Source organism: Rhodnius prolixus, unplaced genomic scaffold (genome assembly GCF_049639745.1).
Source record: "Rhodnius prolixus isolate KJV_2025 unplaced genomic scaffold, Rpr scaffold_7, whole genome shotgun sequence".
Classification (NCBI taxonomy): domain Eukaryota; kingdom Metazoa; phylum Arthropoda; class Insecta; order Hemiptera; family Reduviidae; genus Rhodnius; species Rhodnius prolixus.
Genome location: NW_027411582.1, coordinates 14,773,190 through 14,801,002, shown reverse-complemented (window position 1 = coordinate 14,801,002; position 27,813 = coordinate 14,773,190). Strand labels below are relative to the sequence as shown.

Sequence of the window (27,813 nt, the reverse complement as noted above, 5' to 3'; positions counted from 1 at the left end):
ACTTAATCTTAGCAGAAATAATCACTTAGCAATCTTTAAAATAAAAACAAATCCTTTTTATAATCTCTCGATCTTCGCAAAATAGCGTACAGTAATCGAGCTAATTTTAATGTCGGTTTTAGGAAGATACTCTAATAATGGCCAAGATCTTTCACAATTCATTGAGTTAATGATTATTTAGTGAACTGTCAAACACATTAATCATCTTTTAAGTGATACAATTCTAATTTCCATCTTAATTGATAGCATCTGTTTTAAATAATAAAATAGAAAATCATCACAGAAATTATTAAGTTTTTTTTTTTCAGTTAATACTTTAAAAGTCCGTATGAAAACTATTGGAAAAGAACTATTGGTTATAAAACTTACGTTCGAGGTTAGTTTTTTGCTTTTTCAAGTTAGAAACCCTTTTAGCACATGGCACAATGGATGCAAAGTTATAAAACAAAATGTAATTCTATTTTATTCTTCTATAAACTTTAAAGATAATGATTTCAACAATGAAAGGTTTATTGCTAGAGTGTGAACTATTTTATTTTCAAAGTAGTTGGTGTGATACTTGGTTTCAGCCATCACTTTTTGTTACTCTACACCTTAGCTGAGTAATGATCTCCTTTGGGTTTGATTAAATGTATAATATAACTGTCCAGATAATGATTTTTCGACTTGAAATTTATTGGAGGAATTTACTTTCGACTGGCGATTCGACTAGTAATCTCTTTTGTTTCTTTCCTAGCACAGAAATATTATCCTAGCAACATCCCAGTTTTCTGCATTTACACCCGTCTGTTCGGGAAAACAAAACAAAACCATATGGTCTTAAAGCTCAATAAATGCACTATTTTTCTTTAATTGGGTGACTCCTTGATTCATTAATCATTGAAAAATTACAGTAGAAAATTTAATTCTAAGGATATCTTTACAGTAGAATACAAAACTCATCGAGAACGAATTTTGTTGACATTGAAGTAAAAATTTCATTGTTTATAAGCAACGTTTTGAGGCTCTGGGTTAAGCAGATTTATAGAAAATTTAATGCTCTTTCGTTTGGAATAAGCAGATTTGTTGTAGGATAAAGGATAGAAAAGTTACGGCAGTTTTTATGGTGAAAAACGCGAATATCGATGGAAAAGTTAAAAATGCAAATATCTTGGACACTATTGAGAATCGGGCCAAAGTGAAGAGAATATTTTTTGTTGCATTTGAACTACTGAATCAGTTCCCGAAGTTTCGACCTCCGTGTACACCCTATATTACAATTAGGACATTATTCTTGAATCAAATCAAGACGCAGTGATGCACGAGACTCGGCACAGAATGAAGGGAATTGTTTTGAAGCCCATCAAAGACTGTAATGCCAAATATATATTTGACTTATTACAAACTCTAAAGGAAAAACAAGACAACGAGAACCAAATAAGGTTGTCAGAGGAAAGTAGAATGTTTTAATTAATCTAATGGCATCCATAATAATCACTCAGACTAAATCAATAAAGTAAATCCTTTAATAATCTAAAACCTACAACATCAAGTACATTTATCAAATGAAATAAATATAATTATTTGATAGATCTTTTGATCATAAAAATGAGAAATGCTACAGAAAACTTCATCTTATAGAAATTTTTAGAGGTTTCTCATTCAGGTTAGAAATTGAATGGTCTTTTGAAAGATTACACTGATTTAAGGAAAAAAAGAGTACAATTTTTACACTACTACCAACTTGTATTCAAGATTTTAGATTAGCTTTTCAGTTTTAACAATTTTTTTTAAGAAAAAGAGTGTTCAAATACACTGTATTAACCAGTTTTATAGAACTATCTAACTTAATGAAAAAGTGCCATGTTTTCTATTTAAGCTGGATTTGGTGAAAATTCAAAGCTAACAAAATGTTTACAAAACTTAAAACCAAACATGACTGACAAACAAAGAAAATATGACAAAGTCAGCTCAAAAATACTTTTGAACATGTAATTAATTGATGGTTTTTTTTTGAACTGTAGAAGCACTTTTTACATTTTTGATTTGGTTCAAACAATACTGAACTTCTAGGATTCCATCTGTGGAATTTAAGAAAGGAAAGAATACATTATTTTACTGAAACACTAAACTAAAGTACAAAAGCTACGGAGTTTACAAAAAAAGGGAACAACAACACCAACAACAACAACAACAACAATAACAAGACCAATTTTTGAAACTACTTTTTTTGCCTATTTTTGGAACCGTTTTCCTCGAAAATTAATTAATCTATGCTATTAGAAAAAATTACACTTATAAATGAGGATATTTACTATAATACGAGGGTCGTTTGAAAAGTCCGTGCAAAGTCAGAGAGATAACACCACTGGCGCGTATCGAGGTTATGTTTAGTTAGTAGCATCTCTTGGAAGAACATACACCAAGTTACAGCCAGATCGGTCTATTTCTTTGTGTTTGGCATTCGTTTAAATCGAGGAAGTCGAGTGATTTACAAAAAATGGACGAAAAAGAATTTCGTGTGTTGATTAAACACTACTTTATGAAAGGCAAAACGCCTCAGGAGACTAAAGAGAAACTTGATAAAGATTATGGTGACTCTGCACCTTCGATTAGAACAGTTTATAAGTGGTTTCAAAATTTTCGGAGGGGCCATATGGGCACAAGTGACGCTGAACGTTCTGGACGCCCTGTTGAGGTTACTAATCCAGAAATCATTGATAAAATCCATGATATGGTGATGGATGACAGAAGAGTGAAGGTGCGTGAGATTGCTAGTGCTGTGGGCATCTCGAATGAACGGGTACATAATATTTTGCATCAACATTTGGACATGACAAAGCTATCCGCAAGATGGGTGCCGCGATTGCTCACGCTTGACCAAAAACGAAATCGTGTGAAGTGTTGCAAGGACGGTTTGCAGCTGTTCCAGAAGAATCCGCAGGACTTTAAGCGTCGTTTCGTCACTGTGGATGAAACATGGATACATCACTACACTCCTGAGACTAAAGAACAATCTAAACAATGGGTTACCAAGGGGGAATCTGCGCCAAAAAAGGCGAAGACCGTTCCTTCGGCCGGAAAAATTATGGCGACTGTCTTTTGGGATTCGCAAGGAATAATCCTCATCGACTATCTGGAAAAGGGTAAAACTATTACAGGTGCATATTATTCATCGTTATTGGACCGTTTGAAAACCGAGCTGCAAGAAAAACGCCCACGATTGGCCCACAAAAAAGTTCTTTTCCATCACGACTACGCACCAGCTCACACCTCAGCAGTTGTGGTCGCAAAATTAATGGAAATAGGGTTCCAACACGTTTCACATCCCCCCTATTCTCCAGACTTGGCTCCCTCGGACTACTATTTGTTCCCCAATATGAAGAAATGGCTGGCGGGAAAAAGATTTTATTCAAACGAGGAGGTGATTGCAGAAACGAATGGCTATTTTTCAGACTTGGACAAATCCTATTATTCGGAAGGGATCAACAAACTAGAGCAGCGTTGGACGAAGTGTATAAGCCTAAAAGGAGACTATGTTGAAAAATAAAAAAAGGTTTACCCCAAAAAATTAAGTAGTTTTTATTTTTGCACGGACTTTTCAAACGACCCTCGTATAGTTTAACTGAAACAGTACACTAAAATACAAAATACGAAGTTTATAGTTTACTATTGATTTAACAACCAATTGGAATTCAATGGTTAAAACAAATTAAATAAGTATGCCCAATTTTCACTTTGAATCCAGTATACAAATTGCAACTGTAAGCCGATTGTCCAAAAACCTCAAATCAGTTAGTAGGGAAAATAGAATTGTTGAACGAGACTGGAAAAGCGTTCAATTTACTTATTTATCTCTGAATAGAAAATCCAATTTACACTTTAGGAAAAACTACTTCTATTAAAAGTTTTTTAAACATTTTAGTGTTTGTTAATGATCAGCTAATAATTACTTGCTAATAATTAATTACTTTATTATGTACTTTAGAATTATGTATATAAGCTTGGGAAAACTAAAATTTGTATACAAAACCAGGTGACTGTTCTGTCCATCGTAGAGTTAAGTTTAAGCCCAACACAATTTCTTTTTTCGTTTTGTTAAAAATTATAGAAAACTTAGTGCTTTTATGAACAAAAATACAATAAAAAAAGTCGATGTGAAACACGTGCCAAATTTTATTTAGGACATTGAAGGTTTATTAAATATTAAATGTATTAGATGTAGTAAATACACAGTAACAAAAATCTGCATTATAGCATCCCCAAAAGAAATCTTCTTAAAAGATAACTCCTAAAATAAATAATAAAATGAAAGAGTAGATCTTTGCATCAAGTAATTAGGACACTAAGTTCATCAAGTGAAGAGCTGATACGTGCATATCGGATTTCTAAGCACCATTCATCCTTATAAATAAGCTCTGTAAGCTCTTTAAAAATTCTGAAAATATTGATTCGGATTTTGTCCAGAGATTTTTATCGGCTTTCTCACGGTTTTTATTCAAGTGTTTGGCTGGTTTTCTCTCGCTGGACATTTTTGTTAAGGAGTATAGCTCACAAAATAGATGCAACAACCATTCATTTAATGAAGAATTGTTTAGGAAGTTGAGAAATGGCTAGGTTTAAGATCTTTGTAAACAGAGGAGATTCTTGTTTTCCCCTTAAGGTGGTAGGTGTCAATCTTGAGTGGCTCATGGACTAGGCTCTTCATCCCAGATTATGTTGGATAGTTATGGGGCTCGATAGAGATGGCATAAGATTGACGAATAATAAGGATAACAAGGTCTCATTTAAGGCGCCACGGTAGCCGAGCGGGTTAAGAGGCGAGACCTGCAAAGCTAACATGCATTGTGGTGGTACTGGGTTCGATTCCCGGTCTTGGCATTGGATTTTATTAAATGGTTAAATGAGAAATACGTAGTAAAGTACGTTTGCTAATCGCCTCCGTCCACGACACCTAGTAAATGGTAGTTGGACGTTAAGCCTCGCCTGAAAAAATAGGCGATTACTTTACTTTACTTACAACCACTCATTTTCAAAACTTTTTCGGAAGACTGAAATAAACTTTAAGAAATTTTCACTTCGATAACTCGCATTTTGTTTGAACTTAAACGATACATTAACTGTAGCTATACATCTAAACTCTGTTTCCATGCATGTGTCCATGGAATGCCTTTTAAAAAGTCTGCCAATAGAAACAATTTTCAAAATAACTTAAAAAATCCTGAGTAGATTATGCAGCTGGGATTTCTACTTCTGTTGCCCAAGTATAGACTTATTGCTGTTTAATTTTGTCTGACTTCATTAGATATTACGAGAACCAATCTTTGTGAGTGTTACAAGTAAATCTAGATTGCATTTCAGAACAGTAACTTACGAGGGTCGTTTGAAAAGTCCGTGCAAAGTCAGAGAGATAGCACCACTGGCGCGTATCGAGGTTATGTTTAGTTAGTAGCATCTCTTGGAAGAACACAAACCAAGTTTCAGCCAGATCGATCTATTTCTTTGTGTTTGGCATTCGTTTGAATCGAGCAAGTCGAGTGATTTTCAAAAAATGGACGAAAAAGAATTTCGTGTGTTGATTAAACACTACTTTATGAAAGGCAAAACGCCTCAGGAGACTAAAGAGAAGCTTGATAAACATTATGGTGACTCTGCACCTTCGATTAGAACAGTTTATAAGTGGTTTCAAAATTTTCGGAGTGGCCATATGGGCACAAGTGACGCTGAACGTTCTGGACGCCCTGTTGAGGTTACTACTCCAGAAATCATTGATAAAATCCATGATATGGTGATGGATGACAGAAGAGTGAAGGTGCGTGAGATTGCTAGTGCTGTGGGCATCTCGAATGAACGGGTACATAATATTTTCCATCAACATTTGGACATGACAAAGCTATCCGCAAGATGGGTGCCGCGATTGCTCACGCTTGACCAAAAACGAAATCGTGTGAAGTGTTGCAAGGACGGTTTGCATCTGTTCCAGAAGAATCCGCAGGACTTTAAGCGTCGTTTCGTCACTGTGGATGAAACATGGATACATCACTATACTCCTGAGACCAAAGAACAATCTAAACAATGGGTTACCAAGGGGGAATCTGCGCCAAAAAAGACGAAGACCGTTCCTTCGGCCGGAAAGATTATGGCGACTGTCTTTTGGGATTCGCAAGCAATAATCCTCATCGACTATCTGGAAAAGGGTAAAACTATTACAGGTGCATATTATTCATCGTTATTGGACCGTTTGAAAACCGAGCTGCAAGAAAAACGCCCACGATTGGCCCACAAAAAAGTCCTTTTCCATCACGACAACGCACCAGCTCACACCTCAGCAATTGTGGTCGCAAAATTAATGGAAATAGGGTTCCAACTCGTTTCACATCCCCCCTATTCTCCAGACTTGGCTCCCTCGGACTACTATTTGTTCCCCAATATGAAGAAATGGCTGGCGGGAAAAAGATTTTATTCAAACGAGGAGGTGATTGCAGAAACGAATGGCTATTTTTCAGACTTGGACAAATCCTATTCTTCGGAAGGGATCAACAAACTAGAGCATCGTTGGACGAAGTGTATAAGCCTAAAAGGAGACTATGTTGAAAAATAAAAAAGGTTTACCCCAAAAAATTAAGTAGTTTTTATTTTTGCACGGACTTTTGAAACGACCCTCGTATAAGACCATTCTTCTTTTTAAAATGCACTTGGCCTCCTTGTTAGGCTATTCTTGGCATATTACTAGCTTTTTTAAAATCTTGTTACACAATTTCTTTCCATGTATATTAATTAGGGTGTTTCAATTCACTATCAATCAATCAATTTCAAATTATAGCAATAAATGCAAAATATTCCCTAATTTAGACGTTTCAGTAACCAAAATTATTTGTTTTTTAAATTCTGTACGAAACACATAAAAAAATGAAGTGATTTTAACGTTAATTAATCGAAATCTTTCAAAAATGTATATTTTTCTTAATATTTGTTTTTTTTTTTTTTTTTTTTTAAATAGTTTCTTTAATTATTCATAACTTTGAAAATAAAATGGCCATCAAAATGATTCCAACTGCGTTGTCTTTATAGCAAATTATATTTAAATAAACTTTGTACAATTACATGTTTTGCTACTAATTTGAAAAGATACAAAACATTTAATAAGGATTTTTTATTAAAAATAAGCAAAACAAAAATCTTTTGATCAACGGTATCGACCTCTAAATATTAATCGATTTCGCTCTAATACGGACGAAACTTTTTGTTTTTAAATGAACTTTGATTTTCCGCCCGGCGATCTTTAAAATTTAAAAGTCAACATTTTTTGAAACACCCTAATATATATTTTGGCTAAACTCTTGGTTTCTCGTTATCCATAGATATCAGGTAAACTTTCTTGGCATTCCAGATACGATTTCTTCCTCTCAAGAGGAGTTCTAGGTACTTAAGTCGTATAAACAATTTTATTGATATCCTGGAATGTCACTTCAGACCTCTATCTCTTGGACAACTTCTTCGTCCTTGACGGATGTGGTACGTCGACGTTTCGTCAAAGACGTTTGGAAGGCATTTGGAAGACTCAGTCTTCCCAAGTCTCCACTTCTCAGTCTCTCAATCTTTAAGTAAAGTAGCTGACTGATTTTTTGTGTGTGTTAAGTTCAGGTTTCCATTCAGCGTAACCAAGTGTCTTTGATAGGGCTTTGTAGAATCTTATTTCATTACGGCGGTTGATATAGGCGATTTTAGGATCTTGGTATGTGTAAATAAAACGTCTTGTTTATAACCAATTATTCCAATTAACAACTGGTTCTTAACCAATTATATTGAACGATCAAATTGTTAATTAAAAATTTTTCCTAAACACAAAATTAATTCTAAACTAAGTAGAATTTAACCTTTATAAAATGCTAAACCCTTCTCCGACATGGTGGGTGTCTTGGATATCCCACATCGCATTTTTCTTTTTTCAACTCCTTTTATTTTAAAAATTCTTTACCATGCTCAAATTCCATGTATTCTTTTTTCTTTTAGAATGTATTGCGTTTTCAGAGAATATTATTTAGAAAATATTCACCTCATTTTGCTTCTATATTTAGTAAAAAGAACGTTCTACAAGGTATGCGCCTCGTTTCAGGAATTTTACCAAGACAGAATCTTCATCTGTCTGAGAAAGAAAACAATATGAAACAAATATTTCATATACTGGACAGCCATCTTTTTTTATTCTGTTTCAATGTAAAATAATTAATAAATAACACAAGAATGACGTATATCTTTTTACAAGCCTCATTGTTAATTTATTTGTTAAAACAGTGAGCCGATGTGGACGAGGAAATGAGAAAGAGCACAGATTCAATATTGTCAATAAAAATTCAAATGTTGTCATGACAGATAAGTACTACAAGACAAAAGGTTCATTAAAATCTTAGATAGCGAAATTTTAACAGATAAGTCACGAAGGGTTTTTTTGGAGACATAAAACGGAGTATTGGTGATTTTTTAAAGGATTTAGGACTGTAAGGATTGGAATGCTTAGCCGAACTCCAGACTTCCGTGGCTGTGAAGTTTGGTACAAAGTAAGATGTTTTTAAAGTAAGTTTAGATCGTTTGTCTAGTAATCTTGATAACCATCGTCTGTTAGTCTCCAATCTTTTCTCGTTTAAGGATACCAAGATACTCTGTCAGACTACGCAATTAATTCTGAATTTATCTTCAGGACAAAGAAGTGGTTTCAATTCTTAACAGGAAAGGAAGGACAGAAATTAGAATGTTGAAAATGTGGTTAAGTCCACACTGCCATTATGGAGGTCAGAATAATATGTTTTATTTTATCGGAATTCCGACTCAGCAAGTATATTATACGACGGAAAAATAAGCGAAGACGGAATTTCTACACAAAACAGATTAATCTAAATCAGATAATCGATAAAATCCCAAATCCTTGAAGGTTACAATAAACATGCGTGCAACATACGGATGAAATGGAATAAATTAGAATATATTCTGGATATTCTTGGAGTGAATAGGTAGGTATTAAAAAAAAAAAATCCAGATTCTGGCTTGTACCTCAGTTTGAATTAATATTTGATGTGAAAGCCTGTCACCACATGTAATCCATTCAACGTCAGTTTCTATTAGAGAAATTTTAACCCATTTATAGGAGATTGGACGCCCGCAGTTGGTTTATAAGTGGGAATCACAATCAGGGCCGTTAGTACCACATCCCAGAACTATGCAGGTATATTAAAGATTTATTATAATATATTTAAGTGAGTGGAATGATTGATGCTTTCACTAAGACTTAATATAACAGTATGTTGAGTGTAAAATGGCGATCTTTTCGTAATGTTCTTTTTTGTAATAATAATGGAGTTATTTTACTGGAGTAAGATAAAATAATTTAGTACAAATACCAAACCTAAATTTAAAATTTTTCATTACAAAAATTCTTTTGAATATATCGCAACAGTTTTTGAAAAAAATTAGCTACTTAAAGAGATTTTACCAGCTTAAATGAATAATTTAAAAATAATGTAACTGTAGATTTATTAATAAAGAAGTTTAAATCTCAATAAACTAATCAACTAGGCCTAAAATCAATTAACTAAAAGGAAATCTATCAGCTGTAATCAAATTGATACCAACATTGCCTCTACATAACTTTGTAACAGTATCACTACAAGTAATTAGGAATGCAGCTTATTACAGTGGGAACTGCATTAATTTACTATCGATTGATTTTGGTTAGAGTAAAGTTTGAGTGGTATAGAGAACTTCAAAGTACAAAGTCTGTTTTACAAGATATTGTCAGTAGCACAGCTGTGACTACAAAATTCAAAGTAACTTAACACACAGTTTATAGTATGTGTCATAATTATAATTAGGTTTGTGAAATTACAGAATTTCAATTTAATTTCATAGATGATCAGAAACAATTAAATGATTAATAAAATATACTTTTTTCATGAAACGAGGCAAATCATTACTTTTGTTCCTTAAAAAATACCTAATATGTGCTTAAAAAATTTCTATTGAGTCACAATATTAGAAGCAATACGAGGTGTGGCTATTAAATAAAGAGACTGATGCTGCTACAGAAGAACTATGCATGCGCCAAATCCTAACGACCGACAGCTGTGCAGCGTAAAGCCTTCTCTTTCGATTGCAGCGTCTCACTTGTTTGTAGAGAAATCTGCCTAATCGGAACCGTCGTTTGTGTAAGAGGTGTTAGTTTTGTTTTGCCGAAAACATGTTACAACACATGTAGTAGAGCAACGAATTGTCGTGAAATTTCACATGAAACTGGGCAAAACCGCTACTGAAACTTATCTTTTATTAAAAGAAGTTTATGGCGATGAATGTTAATCACGTGCACGAGTTTTTGAGTGATTCAAGCGTTTCCAAGATGGCCGAGAAGACGTCGGAGATGATGACCGCCCGGGTCGCCCTTCCACGTCCAAAACGGATGAAAATATCGATTATAATTAATCAAACATTACTACCGTGAGGTGCTTGCTCAACTCTGTGAAGGAGTAAGGAAAAAACGGACCCTATTTGTGGAAGAACAAGTCACGGGGTTCTCCATCAAGACAACGCGCCATCTCACACTGCATTGTCTGTCAAGACGTTTCTAGCCAAGTGCAACATCCCAGTTTTAGGCCATCCGCCTTATTCGCCTGACCTGGCGGCCCCATGTGATTTTTATCTGTTCCCTTAAGTCAAATCTGCATTAAAAGGAACACGATTTCAGTCCGTTGAAGCTGTGAAAGAAAAAGCGGCACGCGTCATGCAGGAGCTCACAGAAAAAGACTTCCAGCACTGTTTCGAACAATGGTAAATTCGCATGGAGCGTTGTAGTGATAGGGGAGGGGTGTATATTGAAGGTGATAATAACTAAATATGTTTAAATTTAAAATAAAATGTTTTATAGCAATAGTCTCGTTATTTAATAGCCACACCTCGTAAATTATTTATTTTTTTGGGGGGTGTAGGTAAAAATTAGGTTATTAACATTCTGACTGTTGACGTATTTTATAAATAGGGTTAAGAAAAAATTACATTTTTCTGCAACCATGTAGGGAAGTTCTCATTACTCAATTAAAATCAGCTGTGTAATGCCCAACTTCCCATACTAGTGGGGAAAAATTCCCATTAGTGTCACTTTCCGCACAAGTGAGTGGAAAAACTTTATTGTGCTTCCTTGATATAAGAAGTTTTGTTATTAGCATAAATATTTTCTGTAAAACTTTAATAAGCTTATTTAACGTAACTAAATAATTAAAAAACGAATATTAAAAAATAAAATAAAAATTGAAAGGAATATAGAAATAAAAATAATACTTTAATAAATAATTAGATATTTTTAATTATAACAGTTAAAAAGATTATAGTGTTACCTTATAGAAATTTAAAATGGATTCTAGTGATGCCTGTTTAGAAAACACTCCTCCATCAATAATTGTAATATAACAATAAATGTTTATAATAAATAAATTACTTTTTGTAGACTGTAAAAATGAAATTTTTAATTTTATTAGTTAATAAATGGTTGCAGAAAAAATATAATATTTAACTCTAGTGTAAAGTATTTTCCTCATACTCGGCAATTTGCACTTGCACTCGCATCGCTTCGCTCGCTCGTGCGTGCAAACCCTGCCTCGCTTGAGGAAAAGTACTACTTTCCACACTTGTTAAATAAATAACTATTTTCTATCTGCCGCGATCAGGAACGCTTTCAAATCGTATCGCGATCTGAATAGTATTCTCGCTTCTGTAAAAGTTAGAGCCATAGTCATGATTACAATCTCATAAAACAGTATTTAGTCGATTTTTAATCGCAGGAAAGTTAATGTAAACTCCAGACTGTTAGCCACACATACATATCTGTAATTAGTACATCTATTAATGCAATTGATCCCAATAAATACATACAAACAGCTGGCTAATTACATATTCGCATACTAATAACAAAATTAAGCTGTAAAGCTATTAGATATACAAATGAACGTTTTAGTAAAAGCAGGATATCCCAGATAAATGGAAAGAAATAAATTGGGATGTAGAATTCAATATTCCAGGCGTCACTTTAATTAAAATCTATCTACACGCTTACTATACATCTTAATTTGCAAAACAGTCATTCCCATTCACACTAGATAGCACCACCTGCCCTGCGTTACTTCTACCAGTCCTAAAAATAAGTGGCTTTCCATCGCCTGAGCACCTTTAATATTGGCTTTAAATCCTTCAAAATAAAAACAAGTGTTATTCCTAATTTCGCTATTTATTTTTACGGTGACTGAATTAAGCCATGAAATTATTCAGTCCTTTTACTTTATAAAACAAATTACAAGATTTGAAATTAATATTGGTTAGTGATATTGTAAGAATTGAATAATTTAATGAGGATAAATAGGACAAACTTTTGGATATTTTTATGTATTTTATAGTTGACCACCTAAGCGGCCATATTTAATATACTGAATTGCAATTTATGAGCATGTTTTGAGATCAAATATTGTAACCGTGGTAAAAATCTTCTTCAATCAGGATGAAATGAACAAATTTTAAATTATATTAGTTTTACTAACTGCAATTTCTGAAGGCTGAGGAGAAAATAATGGAACAGTTATGGACAGCTTAGAATTCCCTGGCCGTTCCTTATGCAGAAACAAAAGACTCATTGTTTCACAGGATGTATAAAGGACTAACCAAGCAGACGAAGATTAAAGTTAGTTCACTGTAGCTAGAGCTCTACTGACCGAATGGAGATCAGGAAGTGACTGAAAAAGAGAGTAATGCTTTCTGAGTATAGTTTAATTGTTTATAAATCGGAGAGGATTCTTTTATTGTCATTTATAGACCCAGAGACCTACTCTTCAGCTTCGAAACTGTTTTTATAAAAGGAAATAATGCATTCTGTATTTATTAAAGTTAATAGGTCAAAAAATTATAATTTTAATTCTAAATGTTCATTTTGAATTATTACGAGGGGGTACCCAAAAAAAACCGGAATTATTTTTTAAAAGCTATTTATTTACAAATTTTTTACAGAACAACCTTATCCCCTTCAAAATACTCTCCATTACAACTAATACATTTGTCCCACCGGTGCTTCCACTGTTCGAAACATTTTTTGTAGTCATCTTTAGAAATGGCTGACAGCTCCTTCTTCGTTTTTTTCTTGACCTCTTCAATGTTGTCAAATCGGTGACCTTTCATGCCCTTTTTCATGCGTGGAAATAAGAAAAAGTCGCACGGAGCCAGATCAGGCGAGTAAGGTGCGTGGGGCAGCGGAACCATGCCATTTTTAGCCAAAAACTGTGTAACAGAGATGGCTGTGTGTGCAGGTGCATTGTCGTGGTGGAAGAACCAGTCTCCTGTTTGCCACAAATCGGGTCTTTTTTGGGCGAACACTATTGCGCAATCTTTTCAAAACTTCCAAATACAAGGTTTGATTGACGGTCTGACCTGGGGGGACAAACTCTGAATGGACTACGCCTTTGGCATCAAAAAAGCAAATCAGCATTGTTTTGATGTTTGACTTGACGACATTTTTTTGGTCGGGGTGAAGATGACGTCTTCCATTGGCTCGACTGTTGCTTTGTTTCTGGGTCATAACCATAGTACCATGACTCATCACCAGTAATGACCTTTGACAGAAAGTCTGGATCAGTTTCAAGCTGTTGTTTCAAAGTACGACATGTTTCAACTCGATGTTCTTTTTGATTGTCAGTCAGAACTCGAGGAACAAACTTGGCAGCAACCCTTTTCATCCCCAAATCTTCCGTTAAAATTCGCTGAACCGAGCTCCAAGATAACCCACTACTCTCTGACAGTTGATCAATTGTCTGTCGACGGTCTGTGAACACCAGCTCTCGAATTTTTTCAACATTTTCGTCGATTCGGGCAGTTGATGGACGTCCAGAACGAGGTTTGTCATCAATCGACATGTCGCCATTTTTAAACCGAGTAAACCACTCGTATACTTGAGTTTTTCCCGTAGCGTCATCTTTGTAAGCTGTTTTCAACATTAAAACACTTTCAGCAGCATTTTTGCCGAGTAGAAAACAAAATTTCAGAGCTGCACGTTGTTCACTTAAACTTGCCATCATAAAAAACGAAAAAAGAACAAAACAGCGCTGGTAAAAACAATCACTGCAGATGAACAGAACAAGCCAGGCAGGACTGAACTGGCAAGGAATTGCGCTATACACGTCTAGCGGCAGAAATGCGTACTACATAAGCTCCATGCGCGGCAACGCAATTCCAGTTATTTTTGGGTACCCCCTCGTATGTTTAAGCTATTTGTTCTAAAATAACCTTTTTTGTGCATGTGTTGTTTATTTCACCTTTCTGAAATTAAGATCAATCCCAGATGTCACAAAACCTCTTTGACAAAGTCTCTAGTAATTCATTTTTGTATTATCATAAACCAAAATTCACTAAAACATTTTCGTTGCAGTGTAATTTAGCAAAATTACAAACTGTTAACGGCGATTAGGCTATACAGGGTGAACCAGTAAGTAATGTCCATTTTCTATTGTACCCTATTTTTATTAGGCCTAATAGAATTTTTGACTATAACAGATGTAAATGTAATGAATAAATAATAAAAAAAAAATATTGTATCCTATTTGAAACTAAGCAAATTAACCTTCGATTATAAAAATAGCACTTGTTTAAAATATACCCTAACATTTTTTCAAATATTTCAGTAAGATCAGAAGAAATGGTTAAAGTGCAATTAGTAACCTTTGACTTCCTTATTTTAGGCCAATCTACCTTAGAAATTGACTACTCGTCCATCTAAAAGAGTTTTCAATGAATTAAACAACTTAAGTATAATTGCGTTTAAAATTTTATATTTGGCAAAAGTGGCTTTATCAAATCCCACGTTGAATTTTATAGCTAACCAGTGTCAGCTACTTGGATGACATCGTGGAACTACTGGAATGACAGGAGACTAATATGGAAAGCATAAACTTTAAGAAAATATTATCAGGATGAATGGGAATTTTACGATCTGTTAAGAGACTTAATGGATAATGAGGATTTTAAGCAAGCGTGTATACTTGATAAACTAACACTGTTGAGTGCTCGTGAACACGTTTTCTTGCAAAACAAACGTAATTTCGTAATTACGAAGATAAAAGGAATCCAGGAAAATGATATACCGTTTGAAAGCCGATTAAGCAAGGAAACTTTTATAAAAAGTGCCAGCACCTGGGTCTGATAATGATCACATAAGGGCCTAATGAGTTTTCTTAAAAATTTCGATTACTTTTATTTTTCCAGTATCCAGGAGGAAGATTTAGGCTGTTTGGAGAATAATTTATGCTTCAAAAGGTGACAATTTTTAGACAATTTATCTGTCTTTCTAACCGTGTCAACAGAATCCGAATTCGGACTAAAACTTTCTGAGTAATAACGTTTTTATTGCAAAAAAAAAGTAATGATTTTAGAAAAACAATTTAAAGTGACGTCACTCAAGAACAGTGGGAAATATGAAGTTACAACTAAATATGAAGTAAATAATACGTCTTTGAACTCCACTTTAGATGTACTTCACACAGTAGGCCTATGGACATTACTTACTGGTTCACCCTGTTATAGACGTTACATATTTCTGCAAAATTCAGTTGCAGTTCTTGGTAAGATATTGAGCAGGTTTCCATTTTTGTATGATTAAAAACTGTACACTGCTGGTAAAGAATAAAATAAATGTCAAATGGAGTTGAAGAATATTTTGTGAGTAAGAATCTTGAGTAAAGAGAGAATCGTTTGAATTGCTTCAGATCTAGATGTTTTAGATTGCAGTTTATTGATTTGCTGTCACTTCTTCTTCCTGTCTATTGTCTTCTGAATGGATTAGATTTATTAATTGAATAATAATGTTAATAAATGATTTTAGAATTAAATTTGGAAAAAAAACATGGCATCCATTAGAGGACAGTTTTTTCAATAAACTGGAACACCTCTGGTCACTGGAATATTGCGACCAACCCATGCTGGCTGGCCCAATCATCACCCGGTGAAATGAGGTGTCAGTTAAATGTAGAATGGTTATATTTGATAAGGTGCAATGTATACAAGCGCAGGAATATGATGTTACAGAATATTAGTTGATGGAGCACACAGGGGAATTCATTTGTTCGGAGGCCAATTCTCGCTCTCACTTTGGTCCATTGACAGCCCAAGTGGGCATTGGATTCGTTTTCCCATTCAACATGTAGTTTTACTTAAAATTAAAATTATACGAGAGAGCTCACCGCTGTCACGCACATTATGACATTTAAAGCACATGAACTATGCACATTTGCTCGCATATTATTTTTTTGTGATGTTAACTACTTTTGTAAAGTAATGATGGATTCATTTATGACGAAATTCCATAAAATCCAGAATTATAGACAGCAAAGCCCCAGTTCCAATTAGTATTTTTTAGTATAGCGTCATTTCCAAATTACTTTACCGAATTACATACGTTTTCTCTCATTAGAGACCATTACCGGACAGTGTTAGAAGCATCTAGGAAAAGAAAATAAATGGGTCGGCAGCAAATCCAAGATCAGAGATTCCTTAAAAGAGTATTGTTCTTATAATTGTTCTCATTAATAGGCAATCTTGCTGTTGGTTAGTTACTTCTATTGTTTTAAATAAGATGTCTATTTCTTTTCAGCCGTTGATTTAATTAAGAAGCTTGTTTTTCAGAAAGATATTCATTATTATCGCGTGAAATTATTCACAGCATGTTGATAGACCTGTAAGTGAAGCCCCTTAGGGTAATCTAAACAGGAGTGTCTAATATTTAATACAGTATGCCAAAGCTACTACTAATTTATAATTTTAAATTTAAATTTGTTAATAATTTAATTTTTTTTAAATTTATTTGTTAAGTTGCACCAGCGCTAGATACGCCATAAGTAACAATGACAATAACTGACCACTACAAACTCCTAATTGAGGGGAGAAGTTACCCAGTGATAACACTCCCTAAATCGTCTCCAGGATTAGCTACTCTCTTCAGAAGAGAGAAAATCGCGAGGCCACTGGCTGATTTTAATCGTCTAGGAGGATGATCTGGTAGGTGATACGATGATAAATGGCGGACAAGAGGATTGTGAAATGAGAGTGCAAGTTCTGATGAAAACTTTTGCAGCGAGTTCGTGCAACCTGACATACAAAGGGGAATTTCTAGGTCTTAGTGGATAGTTAGTTTGAAACGTAAAATGGAGCATTAACGATAGTGCGGAGAATTTTAGACTGAAGAGATTGAATTCGTTGAAGATTGGAGCGTTTCGTTGAACCCCACAGTTCAATACCGTACGTCCACGCTGGTTCCAATATAGAATTGTAAACCAGTCGTTTGTTATTAAGTAAAAGATTTGAACGTTGGCTACTAGTCTTTCAAGCAGTCGATAACGCCTGTTAACTTCAGTTCGTTTAAGTCGTGTGTGCGGGTTCCAAGTCAGTCTTTTGTCCAAATAAAGCCCAAGATAACGGGCAACGTTGGCAGGAGGCATTGGAATTGAGTCATAGAAGATCGGAGGAAGAGTGATGCGATCTTCTGTGACTAAATACATTTTTAATATTAAATTATTTTGTCCATTTATTAAAACTTTTAAAGAAATTCAGAACTGCTCACATGATAAGAGTAGATCGCGGGGCCATTTTCTCTTGAATTTCTTTGGAGAATAACCTGGTTAAGTGGTAGAAGATGGATGATCGATTAAAGGATTTGGACTAGACACTGAACGAGAATGAAATATTATGGCAAATAAATTTTCGTAAGATCACTGTGATAAAAGGAATTTTGTGGACAAATTGTTGCTTCTGCGGTTAGATACTTAAAATGGAGCGTTAAGAATTTTTGAGAAGTATTCTTGTCTGTAATGACTGGACTACGTAGAAAGTTGGGACGTCAATTCTGGTTCTTTTCGACGCCGTATGACCAAAAAAGTCGCAGTAACAGTAGATATAAGAGTGTTCTGTTTTGTAGGTTAAGTTTCGATCGTTTTTCAAGTAGTCTGACGAGAAGTTTTGTAGCCTTGGTTAGTTTTTTATCTTTTCAGTCTAGTCTGTGGGATAACATTTCAACTATTAGTCCAGGTTCAGTCCAAGGTATCGTACATTGTCCACAGTTGGGACAGGCGTTTGATTGATGAAGATGAGAGATAGCAGTTTTTTTCTTAGAGTAAATACTGTTCATTTTGATTTCACAGCGTCAGTTTTGATTCGCCTTTTTGTTAAGCCAGATCTGTAAATGATTAATGTGCATTTGAAGAGCCATTATAGTGTTAAGTGAATCGGAATGAGGAGATAGAATTGCAGTATCATCAGCAAAGATCGATTATTAGTTTGTTAAATGTAAAAAATCATAAGTTTAATTTAGGACACGTAGCAGTATTGCAAAACAATGACTGCAAATTTGTCAAACACTTTATTCAGTTAGTTGTGATGGAAATTTGTAATTCCTTAATTAAATTTTGTGCAATAATAGACCATAATTGAGCAAATAAATGTATATAAATGCGCCATTTTCTGAATATGTAAGAATTTTTTATTCAAAATCAGTAACAATAAATATTTGCTAATAAAATAAATAAATATGAGAAATAAAATATAACTAAAAGGAATGAAAGTAACGGCCTGTGGATATAGATCAATTACTTCCGCCACGCTAAACCAATGGAAAATTTTCTTTCAATTTTTCCAATTTCCGCTTTTGTGAATAGCGTACTAATCTGGAAATATGCTTTTTTTAAAAAATAACTGTGATATTTCTTTTCTTCTTTCAAATGACTAAAATCTTTTTCTTAAACATATAACGGTTTTAAAAAAGTTGATTTTATCAATTTGATTTTCAATTAACGAATTACAATATTTTGGCAGGGTAATACGAGGGTCGTTTGAAAAGTCCGTGCAAAAATAAAAACTACTTAATTTTTTGGGGTAAACCTTTTTTATTTTTCAACATAGTCTCCTTTTAGGCTTATACACTTCGTCCAACGCTGCTCTAGTTTGTTGATCCCTTCCGAATAATAGGATTTGTCCAAGTCTGAAAAATAGCCATTCGTTTCTGCAATCACCTCCTCGTTTGAATATAATCTTTTTCCCGTCAGCCATTTCTTCATATTGGGGAACAAATAGTAGTCCGAGGGAGCCAAGTCTGGAGAATAGGGGGGGATGTGAAACGAGTTGGAACCCTATTACCATTAATTTTGCGATCACAATTGCTGAGGTGTGAGCTGGTGCGTTGTCGTGATGGAAAAGGACTTTTTTGTGGGCCAATCGTGGGCGTTTTTCTTGCAGCTCGGTTTTCAAACGGTCCAATAACGATGAATAATATGCACCTGTAATAGTTTTACCCTTTTCCAGATAGTCGATGAGGATTATTCCTTGCGAATTCCAAAAGACAGTCGCCATAATCTTTCCGGCCGAAGGAACGGTCTTCGCCTTTTTTGGCGCACATTCCCCCTTGGTAACCTATTGTTTAGATTGTTCTTTGGTCTCAGGAGTGTAGTGATGTATCCATGTTTCATCCACAGTGACGAAACGACGCTTAAAGTCATGCGTCGTCTGGAACAGCTGCAAACCGTCCTTGCAACACTTCACACGATTTCGATTTTGGTCAAGCGTGAGCAATCGCGGCACCCATCTTGCGGATAGCTTTGTCATGTCCAAATGTTGATGCAAAATATTATGTACCCGTTCATTCGAGATGCCCACAGCACTAGCAATCTCACGCACCTTCACTCTTCTGTCATCCATCACCATATCATGGATTTTATCAATGATTTCTGGAGTAGTAACCTCAACAGGGCGTCCAGAACGTTCAGCGTCACTTGTGCCCATATGGCCACTCCGAAAATTTAGAAACCACTTATAAACTGTTCTAATCGAAGGTGCAGAGTCACCATAATGTTTATCAAGCTTCTCTTTAGTCTCCTGAGGCGTTTTGCCTTTCATAAAGTAGTGTTTAATCAACACACGAAATTCTTTTTCGTCCATTTTTTGAAAATCACTCGACTTCCTCGATTCAAACGAATGCCAAACACAAAGAAGTAGACCGATCTGGCTGAAACTTGGTGTGTGTTCTTCCAAGAGATGCTACTAACTAAACATAACCTCGATACGCGCCAGTGGTGCTATCTCTCTGACTTTGCACGGACTTTTCAAACGACCCTCGTATTAAGGAAAGAAGCATTCATCTTGATTGGGATGCACGGTGTATCGTACTTTCTTTAAATATGCGCCAGATTATCCGTCGACTTGCTCTTCTCGTTTGCATCGTTCAAATGATTTTTCTACTCGCATTCCATGTGTAACACGTAGACACTTCCGGACTACAGCAGTGTTTTGATATAACGCGAAGAACACAGTTAACGATGTAGCTGGTGGATTCAGGGCTATTTTGTTGCACATTGTAATCTATGAATATTCAATTTAATAATGCAATCGGTAACATTGAAATTGAATCGTAAAATATTTAGTATAGCGTGTGTTGCTTTTACGTCCAAGAGATGGAACTGTTACTTTTTATTAATGTTTTTAACTGGCACTAGTATGACATCTAGGTAATATACTCGTAAAAACACGCCCGTATTCGAATGCAAGACAAAATTTCAATGCAATCAGTGAAGAACTTTTGAAATATAAGATTTTGAACGAGCGAACATTCAAATTTGTATTTATATTCAAACATTAATTAGTTAATAAATAAGTTTTCTTAATAATTATAAAATTTTTTGTAAAACGTTAAAATGTACTGAATTAGTTACTAACGTTACTATACATACAGCTAAACGCATCCCACTCTTAGCGCTCAATCTCAAGAACGATTGATTGTATGCAAAATTGCGTAGAACCAAATTTGTAGAGAATTTCATGCTCTACAACTTTTGTAATAACTTTAAATGTCATTTAGTGCACCAGAAACAAGATATTTACAAAAAAACGATTTTAGCGACCATTGACCACTGATTTCCGGGTGACGCATATTCTACGTGACATTTGAGCCAACTTATACGAGGGTCGTTTGAAAAGTCCGTGCAAAAATAAAAACTACTTAATTTTTGGGGGTAAACCTTTTTTATTTTTCAACATAGTCTCCTTTTAGGCTTATACACTTCGTCCAACGCTGCTCTAGTTTGTTGATCCCTTCCGAATAATAGGATTTGTCCAAGTCTGAAAAATAGCCATTCGTTTCTGCAATCACCTCCTCGTTTGAATAAAATCTTTTTCCCGCCAGACATTTCTTCATATTGGGGAACAAATAGTAGTCCTAGGGAGCCAAGTCTGGAGAATAGGGGGGATGTGAAACGAGTTGGAACCCTATTTCCATTAATTTTGCGACCACAACTGCTGAGGTGTGAGCTGGTGCGTTGTCGTGATGGAAAAGGACTTTTTTGTGGGCCAATCGTGGGCGTTTCTCTTGCAGCTCGGTTTTCAAATGGTCCAATAACGATGAATAATATGCACCTGTAATAGTTTTACCCTTTTCCAGATAGTCGATGTAGATTATTCCTTGCGAATCCCAAAAGACAGTCGCCATAATCTTTCCGGCCGAAGGAACGGTCTTCGCCTTTTTTGGCGCACATTCCCCCTTGGTAACCTATTGTTTAGATTGTTCTTTGGTCTCAGGAGTGTAGTGATGTATCCATGTTTCATCCACAGTGACGAAACGACGCTTAAAGTCATGCGTCGTCTGGAACAGCTGCAAACCGTCCTTGCAACACTTCACACGATTTCGATTTTGGTCAAGCGTGAGCAATCGCGGCACCCATCTTGCGGATAGCTTTGTCATGTCCAAATGTTGATGCAAAATATTATGTACCCGTTCATTCGAGATGCCCACAGCACTAGCAATCTCACGCACCTTCACTTTTCTGTCATCCATCACCATATCATGGATTTTATCAATGATTTCTGGTGTAGTAACCTCAACAGGGAGTCCAGAACGTTCAGCGTCACTTGTGCCCATATTGCCACTCCGAAAATTTTGAAACCACTTATAAACTGTTCTAATCGAAGGTGCAGAGTCACCATAATGTTTATCAAGCTTCTCTTTGGTCTCCTGAGGCGTTTTGCCTTTCATAAAGTAGTGTTTAATCAACACACGAAATTCTTTTTCGTCCATTTTTTGAAAATCACTCGACTTGCTCGATTCAAACGAATGCCAAACACAAAGAAATAGACCGATCTGGCTGAAACTTGGTGTGTGTTCTTCCAAGAGATGCTACTAACTGAACATAACCTCGATACGCGCCAGTGGTGCTATCTCTCTGACTTTGCACGGACTTTTCAAACGACCCTCGTAAAATGCCAAAAACAAAGATTTATATAAGTTTGTAAGCTAATTATCTTTTATTCCGAGGTTAAATCCTAATTTGACTGGGCTAATTTGGAATTCTAAATAAATAATGCTTTGTCCTGTCAAATTAAAATTCCATTCTAGTAGGTGCTAAACATAAATATCTCGATAAATTTTTTGTTTAAAGAAATAGATAAATAAAAGTATATCGCTATTTAACCTTCAACATGAAAGTCTGTAAACAAAAATAAAGAATACAGAAAAATTTATGAACAACTGTTGTTATTTCAGAGGACAAATTTAAAAAGCGTTCTATGAAACATTTTTTTTTTAAAGAAGATCTTTCTTGTTGGCTTGAGTCTTTATTTTCATGATAATGTTTGTAATAAAAGTCAAATCTGTTTCAAACTACTTTTTTATATTTTAGAAAATGTTTCGAGATATCTCTTTACATGTCTGATGGTGTTATATCACCGGTGGTACACATGGCAACGTATTAAATAACTGTTTGTTTTTGTAGAACACCAAATATAAAACTTTTGTTGAAAAAATGAACTGTGCCTATGAAAGTATTGTATTTACCTTAAAGAGAAATGATGAACTTTGAATTACCTGTAACAGAAAATAAGATATTAACTCAATTTATAGTAAATATTGTTACAAAATTCTGCATAATATTGTTTTAATTGCAATAATATTAAATGAGGAGTATAAATCAATTTATTTGAGAATTCTATAATGTTTGGTATACCATGAAACTGCTGTAACCTCCATTGGAGCCAGTACACGGGGCGTACAATGACATTTTAGACAGTTGCTTTTATAAGTTAACCGCAATAACATTTACACGCAAATGGATGGTTACATCTCTAAACGCTACTGGAGAAATGAGTTTTTTTTTTTTTTGTTTTCTTTTTTTGGCATTGGCTTCCGCCATACAGCCAGCATCGTCTAGGTGCTTATCACTAGAATATCACTTACTCTCCGTTCTTACCTACAAATACATTCGCTTCACACATTCATCATTCTACTATATACCGCTATTTACATAAACTACTGCTAATGGATGGAGCAGCACTCTGTGCTCCTGCCATCCTTCTCGCTTAACCAAAATTAAAATCACGTAATCCTTCTCTAAGCATTTTGTTCCATTCATTCTAATTCGGCTATAGCTTCTAAATACATTCATATTTCATTGCTAGCTCTGCTATCGACTTAAGCACATAAATGTTGGTGGAGAATATAATGTCTTCGTAGCGAAATGGTGCATCTAAATACCTGTATATATCGTCAAACATTCGTTTCCTTTCTACCACATAACGTGGACATATCATTATTACATGTTTGAAATCTTCCTCCTCATTGCAATCTACGCAAAGAGGAGAGGACCTTTTGTTGATCCTGTGTAGATACGATCCGCACACCGCGTGGTTCGCTCTCAGCCTGCTTATTGTCGTAACAACCCATTTATTAGTGCCAGTTCCCTTAAACCATGGTTGTCTAGGTAACTGATCTGCCATAGTTTTATAGAATCTACCTTTATCACCATTATTGTAATCTGTCTGCCATTTTTGTAGTGCTGCTTTTGCAATTATATCCTTGATATCGGTGTGTGGTAATTTATAATTAGCCATTTCCCCACTATTAGTGGCTTCCTTTGCAAGTGTATCAACAATTTCATTCTCTTTTATACCACAATGACCTCTTACCCACAAAAAATTAATGCAGAGAGAAATGAGTTAGGGGTGGAATAACACATTGATATACAACCCACATACATAAATGAAATTCTAAAAAAAATATTTTTAAAAGTGCTCGTCAGGTAGAAAACTTAGCGTCATACATTTGCCAATTTGAAAGAGTCAAATTAAGAAAGAAATAAAGTGAAGCAGGAATCAACTCAATATGAATTTCAGTAGAAGTGGTACAAATTTCAAAACTGAATTACAAAAATTAATCCATATACCAGAACCACTAATATTTCGTGCTTTACTTAATCCATATAACTTAAACTACTTAAACTGAATCATTTTCCATCCTTTAAATTATGGAACTGTGCCCCTTAAAAACGTTCTGGTTAGCTTCAGAACTAAATCCTAAGACTTTATCTAGAAGAACTTCACTAACACATTGAAGTAGTTTTGTATTATAGTTACACAATTTACTTTAGCTAGTGAATGTAGAACAGTATATATCGTATGTAACTATGGAAACTACTTAGCTTAAATTAATATATAATGATGTACTGGAGACTTAAAAGTAATTAACTACATGTTCTGGGAAAGTAACATTATGGCGTACAATGTACATTACCATGGCAACATAATTATGGTTAAACATGAAACTTTCTTAATGTGCATTAATAATTTAGTAAAAAATAGTTTTCAGTCGTTTATTATGAAATTTACTAACGTTATGGTAAAATAACTTGTTCCAGGATTATGTAAAAACTTCTTATTTTTACAAATTAACGAAGAAAATGCAGTATTTATGAAATACTGGTATTCAAACAATTTCAGTTTTATTTATGAAGTCTTCTGTTTAGAAAGAAGTGGCTATCTTAGATGATCTGTTCGATAATGTTCCATCATATCTAAAAAGCGTGATAATTGCAGCAACTTCAGATTTGAAATTTCTTACTGGCAACAGAATTTCCAAAGCGCCTAAATTTATGATCAAATCCAGTTAACCAGAAGTGTGACTCTGAATTCAGAGGAATTTCAACTAGTACAGCAAAGTAATTGCCTATTTTTTTCAGGCGGGCTTTACGTCCAACTACCAATTAGGTGTCGTGGACGGAGCCGATTAGCAAACATACTTTACTGTAAATTTCTTTTATTAACCATTAAATAAAATGCAAGGCCTAAGACCGGGAATCGAACCCAGTACTACAATACATATTAGCTTTGCAGGTCTCGCCTCTTAACCGTTCGGCTACCGTGGTGCCTTTATTATTATTATCATTAATCCTATTTTATACTATTATCAATACACTAACCAGTCATTCCACAGAGATACACAGGATTCGGTGATTAATGTTCAGCCTTAAACTTCCAAGTGGGTAATTAGGCATGAGACCTTTGACTCTGATGAGAACCAGAGGAGTAAAGACGCAAAAAACGACTAGTTGGTAAACTTTGGGTCCAGAAAATAAGAATTGTTTGATCTACTAGACTTTTCAAGCTGAGCGATAAAATAAGCGTCTTCTAGCTGCAGTTAAGAAACGAACCTGTGCCTCGTGTTCCAGTAGGAATTAAATGCAATGGCAGACTCCAGCAGTGCAGTTAAGGACATCAAAATTAAGTTCAAAATACTTTTGGCTAACCTAAATTCATCATCAAACTTACATGATGAACCTTCTTTTAAATTATTGTTATAAAAATAAAAAATGTTTATCACAAATGTTTTACTAATTAGTTTATAATTAAAAATGAAACGATCAAATAGAATGATTTATGAATCAAAAGAAAGGACAACAGATAAGGGAAAAGAACCTTTTTATTTTATAACAGAACAGAACCTTCCACTATTTTTGTTTGGATCTAATTAAAGGAATCATCGATTAGTTTAAAAGAAAGTGCTATTGACGGTCACTTACTAAAAGGAATTATAAATTCCATCAACGGGAACAACAAGCAGTATAAGTTAGGGGGATAGACAGAACGTTGGGCCCGGAATAAGCTCATATTGTCTTTGTCGTCAAAGTCAGAGTGTGAGGGGGGATGCCACCCCTCACTTCGCCGACAGAATGAATGGATGGGAGTAAATGCTACAGGCAGCTCTTTGATGGAATTTTAAATTTCACTTTACTAAAAGGGGACAGCATTTTGGAACAAAAGACTAATCAGCTGACGAAGAAGAACAGTCGGCTGGCTATGGATGTAAAAGAAGAGGAAGAGAAGAAGGGGTAGGTTTACTAAATTTTCTTTTATCGAAAATACGCAAAGTTGGTCTTTAAATTTCAATGACAAAGTTATAACTTTAATTGTTATTTCAAAAACTTGAAAGGGAATTACTAGACAACAATAACTATTTATTTCCTCAAAAAGAAATTAACAATATCATTAAAACCGAGAGTTTTGAGATAGCTACACGTTCGATGGAAATATAATAGATCAAAGAACATGAAATGAACACTGTCACAACTTTATCAAGAATCTGTTTGAAGATCATTTAGTCGACAGAAGATAAGGGTCCAGGACTAAAATAAAAAAATGGTTACAGGATGTACAAATCGTTTTGGGAAGCCCTTGCTCTACAGCGACTTGGAGAACATCGACAAGGAATGGAGTTTGGTAGGAGAACTGAGGTGTCCAAAGGCTTTCGAGTCTTTCATGGACGGAGATAACCTTAGAACAAGTAAGGATAATTATGAGTTTTAGAATATTTAGAAATAAATATTGATAAATAAAAGTTCAACTTAAATTAATAGGTCATTACATAGGAAGATATGGAAAGGTTATTGGCAGTAGACAAAAACAAAGTAAAGTCTAAAACTATATTGATCTAAAGAATCTTCCAGATCGCAAGTTGGAGATAATAAATAAAAAATAAGATTATCTACTGTGGGGCCTTTCTCGACATGGCTCAGGCCTTTGATCGAGACTGGCACCCAGGACTATTGTGGAAGTTAAAGAGTGCTCTTCCATCAACTTATTACTTAATTCTACTAGCATTTCTCACCGACCGCTTCTTTAAGATAAGTTGTGGATCTGCCTCTTCCGACTACTCTCTGGCACGGGCTGGTGTACCTCAAGGTAGTATTCTCGGACCGCTTCTCTATACTGTGTACACATCTGACCTACCAACAGACTCTGCACACACTGTTCTGCACTTACGCTGACGATACTGCTATTCTCTCTTCTAACTCAGACGCCACTACAGCTTCCTCACATCTACAATCTCATCTACACAAACTACAGAACCCTGGGCGAAAAAGTGGAGAGTCAAATTCAATACTCAAAAGTGCGAACAGATAACTTTTACTCTGCGTCGTAATTCTCGTCCCTCTATAAGTTTTAACTCAATTCCTCTTCCTCTTCTGCTAATTTAGTTCGCTACCTTGGGATGTACATCGACAAAAGTCTAACGTGGAATCCGCACACTAGAACTCAACCGACGAAACAAATTACTACTGCGACTAATTGGCAGACAATCTATGCTGCTACTGGAACATAAAAGACGTAATATACAACTGCATACTCAAACCGATCTGGACTTACGGACTCGAACTGTGGGGTTCAGCCAAACTTTCTAATTCACAAAAGATCCCCAGTCCTTCCAATCCAAAATACTCCGTCAGATTACGAATTCTCCATTTTATGTCTCTAACTCCACCCTCCATAACGACCTCAAAATCTCATACGTAACTGACGAATCTAAATCTAAATATAGAAAATTCTTTTGACTCTCTTCCATTCTGTACCAATCCTCTTGTTCAAGAGCTCCAGACCGTCCTCCACGACGATTGAAACGCTGTTGGCCTCGTGACAATCTTCAATAGTACTAGAAACTCCAGCGAGAGTGTTGCCGGTGGG

General features: G+C 35.0%; 1 protein-coding gene and 1 long non-coding RNA gene across 4 annotated transcripts in view; one reads left to right on the top strand and one right to left on the bottom strand.

Moving 5' to 3' along the window:
- The window catches only part of LOC141447041 (5-hydroxytryptamine receptor 1-like), a 590,328-nt gene that overhangs the window by 308,016 nt on the left and 254,499 nt on the right, over positions 1-27,813 (bottom strand). The window lies entirely within an intron of this gene.
- On the top strand, positions 227-26,156 carry LOC141447050 (uncharacterized). Of its 2 annotated transcripts, none has more exons than XR_012454100.1 (5): positions 227-376; positions 8,275-8,553; positions 8,678-8,987; positions 9,122-9,199; positions 25,289-26,156. It is a non-coding gene; the product is annotated as an uncharacterized lncRNA (long non-coding RNA). The 2 variants fall into 2 exon arrangements; XR_012454101.1 differs by having other exon boundaries at positions 229-376; positions 8,275-8,537.